This window comes from Bos javanicus, chromosome 14 (genome assembly GCF_032452875.1).
Source record: "Bos javanicus breed banteng chromosome 14, ARS-OSU_banteng_1.0, whole genome shotgun sequence".
In the NCBI taxonomy this organism is placed as follows: domain Eukaryota; kingdom Metazoa; phylum Chordata; class Mammalia; order Artiodactyla; family Bovidae; genus Bos; species Bos javanicus.
This window is the reverse complement of record NC_083881.1, coordinates 24,867,689-24,882,496: the sequence shown is the minus strand read 5'-3', so window position 1 is coordinate 24,882,496 and position 14,808 is coordinate 24,867,689. Positions and strand designations below refer to the sequence as shown.

Genomic DNA, 14,808 nt, shown 5'->3' with positions numbered 1-14,808 from the left:
GAATGATAAACAACAAGGTCCTACTGTATAGCATAGCGAAGTATATTCAATATCCTGTGATAAAGGCAAAGAATATGAAAAATATATTTATGTACAACTGAATCACTTTGCTCAGCTTTCTTTATAGTTCTACTCTCACATCCATCCATGACTACTGGAAAAATCACAGCTTTGACTAGACGAACCTTTGTTGGCAAAGTAATGTCTCTGCTTTTTAGTATGCTGTCTAGGTTGGTCATAGTTTTTCTTCCAAGGAGCAAGCATCTTTTAATTTCATGGCTGCGGTCACCATTGGCAGTGATTTTGGAGCCCCCAAAAATAAAGTCTCTCACTGTTCCCATTGTTTCTTCATCTATTTGCCATGAAGTGATGGGACTGCATGCCATGATCTTAGTTTTTTGAATGTTGAGTTTTAAGCCAACTTTTTCCTCTCCTCTCTCACTTTTATCAAGAGGCTCTTTTGTTCCTCTTCAATTTCTGCCATAAGGGTGGTACCATCTGCATATCTGAGGTTATTGGGTGTTTCTCCTGGCAATCTTGATTCCAGCTTGTGCTTCATCCAGCCTGGTATTTTGCATGATGTACTCTGCATATAAGTTAAATAAGCAGGGCGACAATGTACAGCCTTGACGTACTCCTTTCTTGATTTGGAACCAGCCAAAGAATTGATGCTTTTGAACTGTGGTGTTGGAGAAGACTCTTGAGAGTCCCTTGGAATGCAAGGAGATCCAACCAGCCCATCCTAAAGGAAATCAGTCCTTAATATTCATTGGAAGGACTGACGCTGAAGCTGAAACTCCAATACTTTGTCCACCTGATGCAAAGAACTGACTCATTGGAAAAGACCCTGATGCTGGGAAAGATTGAAGGCAGGGGGAGAAGAGGATGAGGATGAGATGGTTGGATGGCATCACCGATTTGATGGACATGAGTTTGAGTAAGCTCTGGGAGTTGGTGATGGACAGGGAGGTCTGGTGTGTTGCAGTCCATGGGGTCACAAAGAGTCAGACATGACTGAGCGACTGAACTGAATTGAATCACTTTGCTGTAGGTTAGAAATCAATGCATCGCTGTAAATCATCTATACATCAATAAATTTTGAAAAGAAAAAGGTCAAGGAAAGATATTATAAGGGAACAAAAATTAGTCTTAAGAGTTCAAAGAAGCCATCTTTGAAGATGTGTCTTAAGCTGAAGAATAAGAGTTTGCCAAGTGACAAATGGAGGGAGTGTTTCAGGCAAAGAGAAGATCAATCAAAAAAGCACTTTGGTTAAAATGAAGCTTGATGCATTTCAGGAGCTGAAAGGCCATTTTGGCCATCACACAACAGGAAGAGAAGGATGGCTTATGATGAACCTGGAGAAGGAGGCAGGGATGTTCAGAAGCTCCTGAAAAAGAGGTGATTGGATTTACATTTAAATGATTTTGTTGTTGTTGTTTGTTGTTGTTGTTCAGATGCTCAGTCGTGTCCATGTCAGACTCTTTGCAACCCCATGGATTTCATCACACCATGACTCCCTGTCCTTCACTATCTCCTGGAGTTTGCTAAAACTCATGTCCAATGAGTCGGTTATGCCATCCAACCATCTCGTCCTCTGTTGTCCCCTTCTCCAGCCTTCAATCTTTCCCAGCATCAGGGTCTTTGGTCTTTTAAATGACTACTACTCTGCTTACTGCTTGAGGATGGACAGGATGTGTGGATAAGTCTGGAATGTGCAGAGTCACACTAGGACACTATTGCAGTAGTCCTGATGTCAACTACAGAAGAGATGGAGAAAATCAGAGAAATCCCAAAAAATGTTAGGATAAAGAAAATCAGGAAGACTTAGTTGTTGGTGGGATGAGCAAATAGGTAGGGTACATTTGCTGAGGTGGCACAGAAAGATGAGCTGACTCAGAAGCTGGGAAGATGGGAGGACTGTTTTTGCCTTTATTAAAGTTGAAGTGACATGAGCTCCCAGTGGTGGTAGGCTGAATAATGACCCCTCCCCAAAGATGCCCATGTCCTAACCCCCCACTTGTAAATATGTTACCTTATAAGGTAAAGGGACTTGGCAGATTAGGTTAAGCATTTTGAGATAGGGAGATCTTTCTGTATTATCCACTTGGGTCTGTTGTAATCACAAGGGTCCTTTGGTGGGGTGAGGGGGTGGCTAGAGAATCAAAGCTGGCAGTAGATGATGCAAGGAAGAGAGTAAAGATTGAAACTATGTGGTTGTGGGTCAGAGGACTCATGTGGGCAGCCTCTAGACTCCAGAAAAGATAAAGAACACATTCTCCCCTGGAGGCTCCACAAGGAATCAGTCCTGTCAACATCTTATTACACGGATCTTAATGTGTCCACTACCTGAGTCTGGAGAAACTGAAGACCTGCTCTCTAGTGAATGAAGGGAGAGGGAATGGAAATATGTACCAACTAGTGAGACCCCCCAGCCCCACTGTCCACCTGTCCATTAGCTTCAAGGACAACCCACAGTCAGACTTGAAGCCATCCCTGCCTCCAGTATGCTGTTGATTCAGAGATTCCTCTCAGGAGAAACTCAGGAGGAAAGACCTAAAAATACCCAGAGTTGACCTAATTACTCTGTAATGTAGGCCCTCATTAACAAGGCCCATCTTTGTTTTGGGGCTTCCCTGGTGGCTCAGTGGTAAAGAATCCACCTGCCAAGGCAGGAGACACGAGTCTGATCCCTGGGTTGGGAAAGTCCCCTGGAGGAGGGCATGGCAACCCACTCCAGTATTCTTGCCAGAAGAATTCCACAGACAGAGGACCCTGGCAGGCTTCAGTCCACGGGGTTGCAAAGAGTTGGACACAACTTAGCAACTAAACCACCACCACCACCACTGAGAACCCAGAACAATTCATCATCAGAAAGACACCACAATGCAATATTTTGAAACGTTAAAGATAAGATCCTATAAATTCCCAGGAAAAAGAAACAGGTCATATACCCATGATTGAGAATCAGAAGAGACTGGACTTCTCAACAGAAATGCCTGAAGCTAGAAAGCAATGGAACAATGCCTTCAAAGTGATAAAAAAAAAAAAAAAAAGTGATGTCTAACTGGACCAAACTAGATCATTCCTGTGTGACAGAATGAAGACATTCTGACACCAGCAAGAATCCACAAGCTTCTCTCTGAAGCTGCCTTTTTCAGGAAGTAAATGACAAATGTGCTATGTGCTTAGTCACTCAGCCGTGTCCAATGCTTTGTGACCCCATGGACTATAGCCCGCCAGGCTCCTCTGTCCGTGGGGATTCTCCAGGCTAGAATACTGGAGTGGGTTGCCATGCCCTCCTCCAGGGGATCTTCCAGGGATCGAAACCAGGTCTCCAGCATTGCAGGCTGATTCTTTTTTTTTTTTTTTATGATTTTATTTTTTTTTTTTTTTAAATTTTATTTTATTTTTAAACTTTACAATATTGTTTTAGTTTTGCCAAATATTGAAATGAATCCGCCACAGGTATACATATGTTCCCCATCCTGAACCCTCCTCCCTCCTCCCTCCCCATACCATCCCTCTGGGTCGTCCCAGTGCACCAGCCCCAAGCATCCAGTATCGTGCATCGAACCTGGACTGGCAACTCGTTTCATACATGATATTATACATGTTTCAATGCCATTCTCCGAAATCTTCCCACCCTCTCCCTCTCCAACAGAGTCCATAAGACTTCTATAAATCAGTGTCTCTTTTGCTGTCTTGTACACAGGGTTATTGTTACCATCTTTCTAAATTCCATATATATGCGTTAGTATACTGTATTGGTGTTTTTCTTTCTGGCTTACTTCACTCTGTATAATAGGCTCCAATGGATTAAAGATCTAAACGTAAGACCAGAAACTATAAAACTCCTAGAGGAGAACATAGGCAAAACACTCTCTGACATACATCACAGCAGGATTCTCTATGACCCACCTCCCAGAATATTGGAAATAAAAGCAAAAATAAACAAATGGGACCTAATTAAACTTAAACGCTTCTGCACATCAAAGGAAACTATTAACAAGGTGAAAAGGCAGCGTTCAGAATGGGAGAAAATAATAGCAAATGAAGCAACTGACAAACAACTAATCTCAAAAATATACAAGCAACTCCTACAGCTCAACTCCAGAAAAATAAATGACCCAATCAAAAAATGGGCCAAAGAACTAAATAGACATTTCTCCAAAGAAGACATACAGATGGCTAACAAACACATGAAAAGATGCAGGCTGATTCTTTACCATCTGAGCCACCAGGGAAGCCCTGTAAATGACAGAGGAAATGCGCACTGTGCTGCACTTAATAAGAATACAAGAAGAAAGGAAAGTAGGATGAGAAGGTTCCCATGACAAAAAGGCGTCCGCACTGCAGAGAGTCCCAAAGAGCTGACGGGTGATGTTGACAGGAGACTCCGGGATGTGGGCTATGCAGTCCCAGAGAAAACTGGGTGGCAGACACTCTAGGATGAGTGTCTCCACAAAAAGTCACAGTTAACTTGTTGAGTTTTGCCTTGCTTTATTTTCATATCTTTTTTTTTTTTTTTTGGCTAAGCCAATGTGTCTTTCAGGATCTCAGTTCCCTGACCAAGGACTGAACCCATGCCTTCAGCAGTGAAAGCATAGAATCTTACCCACTGGCTCTCACAGGGAATTCCTCAAAAAGTAGTAATTTGAACATAGTGAAGGATTCTTGCTTCTGGGGGTGGGGAGGTGAAAATGATAAGAAATTAGAGTATAAATCACTGCAAAAGAAGTGAGGGAAATTAACCACGAAATGTAATCATGTCACTCTACATGATTTATCTTTGAATAATATTTATGAAAACATAGTAAGATCAAAATATCATTGGTTTAAGATTAAACCATGATCATACATTAGCTATAACATGAATGTATTGATAGCTATTTTCCGGAACATGTTACTATTTTTTAGAATTTTCAGTTGTCTGATGTAAAAACAGATCCACAAATATGAATATATGCTAAGAATTACTTTGGTAGGGTATGACTACCCAAAGGTATTCAGTTCAGTTCAGTCACTCAGTCATGTCCTGCTCTTTGTGACCCCATGAATCGCAGCACGCCAGGCCTCCCTGTCCATCACCAACTCCTGGAGTTCACTCAAACTCATGTCCATTGAGTCGGTGATGCCATCCAGCTGTCTCATCCTTGTCGTCCCCTTCTCCTTCTGCCTCCAATCCCTCCCAGCATCAGGGTCTTTTCCAATGAGTCAACTCTTCACATGAGGTGGCCAAAGTACTGGAGTTGCAGCTTTAGCATCATTCCTTCCAAAGAAACCCCAGGGCTGATCTCCTTCAGAATGGACTGGTTGGATCTCCTTGCAGTCCAAGGGACTCTCAAGAGTCTTCTCCAACACCACAGTTCAAAAGCATCAATTCTTCGGCGCTCAGCTTTCTTCACAGTCCAACTCTCACATCCATAGATGACCACTGGAAAAACCATAGCCTTGACTAGACGGACCTTTGTTGGCAAAGTAATGTCTCTGCTTTTGAATATTGTCTCCGAAACCGTCCTGGAACACTGTGTGGCCAATTGACTACTCTACCCAAAGATATTACTGTACATTAAAATCTCTTTAGTATTCCATGTACAGTGGAAACCTAAAGTACAGTGAGTGCTCTGACTTAAAAGGATGCCTCTTAGATATCTTTCTGGTTGATAATGTTGCTCATAGGAAGAAGTAAGGAAGTGAATAATTACTATTCATTTTTATTCAATTTTCAGCACTGAGAATTTTGTCTTTTTAAAGGTCCCTGAAATATGAATAGTACTATCATAATTAGTATTGTTGTTTCTAAAGATTTAACCTCACCCTGAAGACCAAAAATAGTCAAACCCTTGCAGGCCACTTGCTCTACTGAATTATGTAACTTCCTCTTCCTTTTAAAAATCCCAGCCACATGACAGACCGGACTGCCCTAAACTCGTGACATTAGCCTTCATTCCGGATATGCTTCCCTCTGCAGGGTTTTATATCAACAAAGTTATGAACAATGCTTTGTTGAGGAGTGAAACCGCCACTCAGCATACTCCCCAGCTGACTTTCCTGGGACAAATTTGTCTATATACCTTCTAGACGATCTCACTTTAAAAGGGAATATGTCCTTGCAAAAAAAAAAAAAAGTAAATGATTATTTTGTCAACTTGATCACTTTTTAAATGCCTATGGGGGGCTTCATATATAAAAAGAACATTGAAAGAAATCATTTTGTTAAGCCTAAACATTGGTGAAATGTGAGTAAGTATTCCTTGGTAAGTATTACTTTTCACATTTGCATTTAGTGAAAGGGGTTATCTGATAATGGAACATTCCTGTGTAAATGATGCTAAATTACCATTCCCCTAGGTGTTTACCATTTTTACAAAGCTATTTTTACAGTTCTTTCATCAGAGGTTCTTTTGCCCACAGTTAAGTGATTATCTGTAACAATAATTCCATCACAGTCACGAGCCATGTCTCTTAACATTTGATAAAAATATAGTTGGTTGTTGACATGCCACTAAGTTAAATATAACTTGCAAATGTAAGTTAAATTAACTTACAGTATGGCATTTGGCCCCCCTTTCAAAGGTGTATGTTGAGTTCTGCTTTCCTAAAAATTAAAACACATTTTACGATGTTTAGAGATTTCCTTCCTCCACAAAATAGTTTGTGGGGCTGCTGAAAAACTTTAAAACAAAGGTAAAATCACATGTGACTTTAAAAATAGGGAGTTTCAATTGTCCATTGGCTTATTTTCAAGGTTCTATTTTCTACCTCCTTACACTGACCATGATGATATTAATAACTACAAGGCAAGAAATTTAAATATCTTACCCCCGTTGATACAGGATTTTTATAACAGAAAATATTAAAAAGTGATCAATAATACGTAAAACTTGAAAGAGATTTGAAAGAATCATGCTGATGAAAGGATACAGCTCTTTGCACATCAGTGTTCAAAACTAGTATATAAACACTAACTACAATATTTTGTGGCCACCGCTATTCAGCTTCATTTTTAATAGTATCTGGAGTACTTCAGTGCATCAGGTTGCATTAAGAACATGAAATCACTGTAGTCTCTGAATACACCCATATTCCACAGGAGATGTGCCACGTGGGCAGTTGGGTTGCCCTGGGTTCCATCGATCACTGGCTATTTCTCTACCACACAGGACAGTACTTTTTCAGTTTGCTAAAAGATGTTTTTGATTTTAACTGTGAAATTCTATTTGAGATTCCTCACCAAGCTGTGAATACACACACCCTTAGAAAGGATGCCAAATGCTCTGTTCCAAGTTACACGTGGCCAAAAGCGTTCCAGATGATCCGAATCAACCCAGTTAGCTGTGTTTACGTAGCCAGGAAAAGGCATAACTTCTGAAGCCTGGTCCTATGGAAAATTACCAGAGTTTCTATCACTCCTTTAGCTTCCGGAGTGTGTGAATAATAGGCAATTGTATTCATCTGACCTTTGGACAGGCACCTTACGGTATTTTACAGAAACGTCCTTTGCTTTTCTTCCCTGTGGTTTCTTCTGTGTTAATCATTACTTCCTGAGGCCTGGAGCTATGCTTTAAATGGTCTTTGATGCCTGGCACAGTGCCCGAGGAACAGAAAAGTATTATGGAATTCTAGAATGTACCGTATTTTCCTATTTCTAGAAGCCAAGTTGTTGTCCACATTTTAACAACTCAGAACTAAAGATATTTATAATAATCGGTCTTGGTAGAATATTTCAGCTGTCAGGAGAAGAGGAAGTTGGGACAGTCTTCTTCGCAGGCTCAGCGTTCCTTTCAGCTCCCCAGCAACCTCATGAACAGAGGTCACCTAGCTGCTTTATTTGCACTCCAACTGTTACACTTTCATCTTAAGCTTGCATTCCTTGTTGTTACTGAAAACTGCCTTCAGAAAGGTTATGCAATGAAGTAACTCAAAACCACGAGGGAGGAAGCAAATGGCTTGTGCAACGAAAGGCACAATCACAAGGCCAGAGAGAGACAGAATTTCTTATCATTGCCCTGCCTGGTTTTCAGGAGTTCTTTCCTCCCTGAGAACTAGCCTCTTCTCCAGAGACTGACCCTAAGCAGGCCACCCTCTCGGGCCAGCGGAGTGGCGGGGAGGTGCGTACATAATTGTAGACCTAACATCTGTAAGAGAGGTAGATCAAATCAGCAGGGGACTCTGAGGTGTCAGGCCTGACATAGGAAACTGGGAGAAAGAGGTGCTCTGCTGTTGTGTTTGCTCAGTTGTGTTCAGCTCTTTAGGACTTCATGGACTGCAGCCCACCAGGTTTCTGTGTCCATGGGATTCTCCAGGCAAGAATACTGGAGTGGGTTGCCATTCCCTTCTCCAGGGGATCTTCCAGACCCAGGGACTGAACCTGAGTCTCCTGAATTGCAGGCAGATTCTTTACCACTGAGCCACCAGGGAAGCCCTTGTTGTTATCTGAAGCCAAAGATCTGGGTAAGGATACTGAGATGAGCAACATGAATGATTGGAATTTTATGCCCATAGGGAGGTACAGTGATGAGGCTCTCCGACCAGGATTTTGGGAGGTCTGGCTGCCCTCTGTGCTTGGTCACCAGCACAAAAGCAGGAAGAATTTCATGTCCTTACTGCAGGTAAAAAAAATCTACCCCTGTTTCATCTACTACGCCAAACCTTTTGACTGTGTGGATCATAATAAACTGTGGAAAGCTCTTAAATACCAGACCATCTTACCTGTCTCCTGAGAAGCCTGTATGCGGGTCAAGAAGCAATAGTTAGAATCCCGTATGGAATAACTGATTGGTTCAAGATTGAGAAAGAACAGCTGTCTGCTGTCACCCTGTTTAATCTATACGCTGAGCACATCATCAGAAATGCCGCGCTGGATGAGTTACAAGCTAGAATCAAGACAGGAGGGAGAAACAACCACCTCAGATATGTGGATGATACCACTCTAATGGCAGAAAGGGAAGAGGAACTAAAGAGCCTCCTAATGAGAGTGAAGGAGGAAAGTGAAAGAGCTGGCTTAAAACTAAATAGTAAAAAAACTAAGATCATGGCAAACAGAGGTGGAAAAGGAGGCAATAGTGACAGATTTCCTCTTTTTGACCTCTAAAATCACTGTGGATGGTGACTGAAGCCATGAAAGCAGATGTTTGCTTCCTGGCAGGAAAGCTATGACAAACCTAGACAGTGTCCTGAAAAGCAGAGACACTACTCTACCAACAAAGGTCCATACAGTCAAGTCTCCCCAGTGGTCACATATGGTTGTGAGAGTTGGACCGTAAAGAAGGCAGAGTGCAGAAGAGTTGATGCCTTCGAACTATGGTGCTGGAGAAGACTTCTGAGAGTCCCTTGGACAGCAAGGAGATCAAAGCAGTCAATCCTAAGGGAAATCAACCCTGAATACTCATTGAAAGGACTGATGCTGAAGTTGAAACTCCAGTATTTTGGTCATCTGACGCAAACAGCTGACTCACTGGACAAGTCCCTGATGCTGGGAAAGACTGAGAGCAGAAGGAGAAGAGGGCATCAGAGGATGAGATGTGTGGATGGCATCGCCGATTCAATGGACATGAACTTGGGCAAACTCCTTGAGATGGTGAGGGACAGAGAGGCCTGGCATGCTGCAGTCCATGGGGTCTCAAAGAGTCGGACATGACTGGGTGACTGAACAACAACAACGCCGCAGGTAAATCTATTTGAAGTTCAGGGTTGTTACTAGAACTCTTGAAAAGTAACAGGATGACATCCTGTTTTATTATTCTTTTATTATTAGTGTAGTATTTTATTGGAGTATAGTTGCTTTCCCCATGGAAAAGAAATGCAAAAAAGCAAAATGGCTGTTTGCGGAGGCCTTACAAATAGCTGTGAAAAGAAGAGAAGCGAAAAGCAAAGGAGAAAAGGAAAGATATAAACATCTGAATGCATAGTTCCAAAGAATAGCGAGAAGAGATAAGAAAGCCTTCTTCAGTGATCAATGCAAAGAAATAGAGGAAAACAACAGAATGGGAAAGACTAGAGATCTCTTCAAGAAAATCAGAGATACCAAAGGAACATTTCATGCAAAGATGGGCTTGATAAAGGACAGAAATGGTATGGACCTAACAAAAGCAGAAGATATTAAGAAGAGATGGCAAGAACACACAGAAGAACTGTACAAAAAAGATCTTCACGACCAAGATAATCCTGATGGTGTGATCACTGACCTAGAGCCAGACATCCTGGAATGTGAAGTCAAGTGGGCCTTAGAAAGCATCACTACCAACAAAGCTAGTGGAGGTGATAGAATTCCAGTTAGCTATTTCAAATCCTGAAAGATGATGCTGTGAAAGTGCTGCACTCAATATGCCAGCAAATTTGGAAAACTCAGCAGTGGCCCCAGGACTGGAAAAGGTCAGTTTTCATTCCAATCCCAAAGAAAGGCAATGCCAAAGAATGCTCAAACTACGGCACAATTGCACTCATCTCACACGCTAGTAAAGTAATGCTCAAAATTCTCCAAGCCAGGCTTCAGCAATATGTGAACCGTGAACTTCCTGATGTTCAAGCTGGTTTTAGAAAAGGCAGAGGAACCAGAGATCAAATTGCCAACATCTGCTGGATCATGGAAAAAGCAAGAGAGTTCCAGAAAAACATCTCTTTCTGCTTTATTGACTATGCCAAAGCCTTTGACTGTGTGGATCACAATAAACTGTGGAAAATACTGAAAGAGATGGGAATACCAGACCACCTGACCTGCCTCTTGAGAAATTTGTATGTAGGTCAGGAAGCAACAGTTAGAACTGGACATGGAACAACAGACTGGTTCCAAATAGGAAAAGGAGTACGTCAAGGCTGTATATTGTCACCCTGTTTATTTAACCTCTATGCAGAGTACATCATGAGAAACGCTGGACTGGAAGGAACACAAGCTGGTATCAAGAGTGCCGGGAGAAATATCAATAACCTCAGATATGCAGATGACACCACCCTTGAGTCAGAAAGTGAAGAGGAACTCAAAAGCCTCTTGATGAAAGTGAAAGTGGAGAGTGAAAAAGTTGGCTTAAAGCTCAACATTCAGAAAACGAAGATCATGGCATCCGGTCCCATCACTTCATGGGAAATAGATGGGGAAACAGTGGAAACAGTGTCAGACTTTATTTTTCTGGGCTCCAAAATCACTGCAGATGGTGACTGCAGCCATGAAATTGAAAGACGCTTACTCCTTGGAAGGAAACTTATGACCAACCTAGATAGCATATTCAAAAGCAGAGACATTACTTTGCCAACAAAGGTCCGTCTAGTCAAGGCTATGGTTTTTCCTGTGGTCATGTATGGATGTGAGAGTTGGACTGTGAAGAAGGCTGAGCGCAGAAGAATTGATGCTTTTGAACTGTGGCTTTGGAGAAGACTCTTGAGAGTCCCTTGGACTGCAAGGAGATCCAACCAGTCCATTCTGAAGGAGACCAGCCCTGGGATTTCTTTGGAAGGAATGATGCTAAAGCTGCAACTCCAGTACTTTGGCCACCTCATGTGAAGAGTTGACTCATTGGAAAAGACTCTGGTGCTGGGAAGGATTGGGGGCAAGAGGAAGGGAATGACAGAGGATGAGATGGCTGGATGGCATCACTGACTCAATGGACGTGAGTCTGAGTGAACTCCAGGAGTTGGTGATGGACAGGGAGGCCTGGCGTGCTGCGATTCATGAGGTCGCAAAGAGTCAGACATGACTGAGTGACTGATCTGATCTGATCTGATCTGATAGTTGCTTTACAATGTTGTGTTAGTTTGTAGAATTGCAAATCCAAACTACAGTAAGGTATCACTTCACACTGGTCAGAATGGCCATCATCAAAAAAATCTACAAACAGTAAATGCTGGAGAGAGTGTGGAGAAAATGCAACCCTCTTGCTGTCGTTCAGTTCAGTTCAGTTGATGGGAATGTAAATTGATAAAACACTATGGAGAGCAGTATGGAGGTTCCTTTAAAAAAAAAAAAAAGAAAGAAAACCAGAGCCTACCATATGATCCAGCAATACCACTCCTGCCATAAACCTGGAGAAAACTATAATTCGAAAAAACACATGCATCCCAGTGTTCGTTGCAGTGCTACTGATGACAGCCAAACAACCAAGATGTCCATCAGCGAGGTATGGATAAAGAGGATGTGTTACATATACACGATGGAATATTACTCAGCTGTTTTCTTATTCTTAAATACCACAAGCTGGTGCAGGATAGGTGACCTGCTCTCCCTTGTGGGAGGTGCAAGAACTGTCCTGTTTCTTGTTTCTGAATCAAGTTAGAACTGGCTTTGCATGGTCTTACGGCTAATTCTTCCTGGTTTCCCCAACAGAGCTGCAATAGACCTACTGACGTCACTTTTCCACATGCATCATATCCTCTCCACCCCATTTCCCCTGGAACCTCCCTTCCCGAGCTCCATCTGACTAATCTGCTCCACTGTCAGCCTGGGGACTCTCCATCCCCATCATCTGGTCCTCACCTGCCTGGTCTCCTGTACCCCCAACTCCTGTATCCCCTCAGGCTCCTCTTTGGAAGAGCTACATGAGAAGCTTCCTTCATAAGAAGAGCATGAAAGGAAAAACATTTAAAGCTTTCCATTTTTCAAGATTTTATTGTCAATGACAAAAGAAAATAAAATTATGCAAAGAGGCAGGTTGGAGAGCCAACCCTGACTGAAGCATTGGTGTTAAGATGTGAAAGAGGAGTGTATTTTTGCTTCTAGTCTGCCCTGATGCTTACTGTTTCCTTTGAACAACCAGCTGTATATAAAGTCATATATGCATTCACTTAAAGCTTTTCATTCTCCAAACGCATACACTAAAAATAACAGGGCACATGGAATAAACAGGGTTGGGGCAGACCACACCACCCAACTTTGTAACAGGAGCAACAACAAAAACAATAAACATCTATTAAAAAAAAAATGCTCAGTCAACCTCCACTAGAGCCTGCCCTATGCAGCGTTCCCGCTCCTCCTTAGTAGTTTTTTTGGACACGCCAATGCAGCACCCGTATCTCCAGGTCTCCTGGGAGTTTCACTTAGGCACCTGGCCCCAAGTTGTAGCAACATGCTTGTCACAGAGATAAGAGATATCTTATTTCTCCTTTGGATAAAAGCAATTAGCTAACAGATGTGACCAGTTACCCAATTACAGGTGAATTTTGGGTGAACTATGTATGACACAGGAGGGCATGGCAGCCCACTCCAGTGTTCTTGCCTGGAGAATCCCCATGGACAGAGGAGCCTGGCGGGCTACAGTCCATACAGTAGCAAAGAGTCGGACATGACTGAGCGACTGACCATAGCATGCAGCAGCGGATCTTACTTACCCAATCAGGGACCAAAGCTGTGCCTCCTGCATTGGAAGCATGGAGTCTTAACCGCCAGAGCACCAGGAAGTCCCCTTAGGCAGCCTTTGAACTTGGGGGCTTGCATTTCCACTTTGAGATATAGAGGCATGTGTTTCTAGAGACCAGTTTTCTCAAAATTGGAAATCTGATCTAGGAGTCTTTTTTTTTTTTCCCCCAACACAAAGGAAAATTCTTTTGCAACTTCCTTGTTTGTCTTCATGGTTTTACCAGATAGCTTCATGTTGGGAAATGTAGAGCAGTTCTTGAAGCCACTAACCCAGTCCTTGCTTTCACTAAAGAAAGGTACTGCGGTAGGATTTCTTTCCTAAGGAGCCTGTATATGGCTATGGCTTGCTTTCTAACTGTGGAGAAAGTTTGCTCCTAATCTCTTGGAAATCCCGTATCAGCATCATTACACTGACATCACTCCCATTTATCAACTGTGCATGGGCTAACTCCATTCACGAAACAAATGTGACGGCACCACAAACCACACATTTTGTTCTTTGAAAGACTTCATGGAAAACACCACCCCTAAAAGCCTAAGATTGTTTTGCTTTTTTCATCCCTGTTTCCTCAATCCTCCATGTTTTTCTTCTTTGTTCTAACAAGCAAGAAAAAAATAGGCTTGACTTAGTAGTATTGTGTTTAGCTGTAAAAAGAAATCTAAAATAAAGTAGCTTAAATAAGACAGACATAAATTCTTTCTCACATAAAAGAAATCCAGAATCCACAAACAACAAATGCTGGAGAGGGCGTGAGGAGAGGGGAACCCTCCTGCACTGTTGGTGGGAATGTAAATTGATACAGCCACTATGGAGAGCAGTATGCTGCTGCTGCTGCTGCTGCTAAGTCGCTTCAGTTGTGTCCGACTCTGTGCGACCCCATAGATGGCAGCCCACTAGGCTCCTCTGTCCCTGGGATTCTCCAGGCAAGAACACTGGAGTGGGTTGCCATTGCCTTCTCCAATGCATGAAAGTGAAAAGTGAAAGTGAAGTTGCTCAGTCGTGCCCCACTCTTAGCGACCCCATGGACTGCAGCCTACCAGGCTCCTCTGTCCATGGGATTTTTCAGGCAAGAGTACTGGAGTCGGGTGCCATTGCTTTCTCCGAGAGAACAGTATAGAGGTTCCTTTAAAAAAACCAAAAACTAAAAATAGAACTACCATATAACCCTGCAATCCCACTTCTGGGCATATATCCAGAGAAGAACATGGCCTGAAAAGATACATGCACCACGATGTTCCTTGAAGACTGTTTACAATAGCCAGGACATGGAAGCAACCTGAATATCTATCAACAGAGGAATGGATAAAGAAGATGTGGTACATATACAATGGAATATTAGTCATTAAAAAGAATGAAATAAGGCCATTTGCAACAACATGGACGGACCTAGAGAATGTCATACTGAATGAAGTCAGTCAGACAGAGAAGGAGAAATATCATATCAAGCCCATTTATGGGTGC

General features: G+C 42.4%; 1 protein-coding gene across 1 annotated transcript in view; it reads right to left on the bottom strand.

Annotated features, from left to right (window-relative positions):
• Positions 1 to 13,418, bottom strand: part of SDCBP (syndecan binding protein) — a 53,315-nt gene extending 39,897 nt beyond the window's left edge. Inside the window, exon 1 of the mRNA XM_061438797.1 lies at positions 13,319 to 13,418. The gene's annotated coding sequence lies outside the window, so the exon portion shown is untranslated. The remainder of the gene's footprint in view (positions 1 to 13,318) is intronic.
• Positions 13,419 to 14,808: the final 1,390 nt, after the last annotated feature.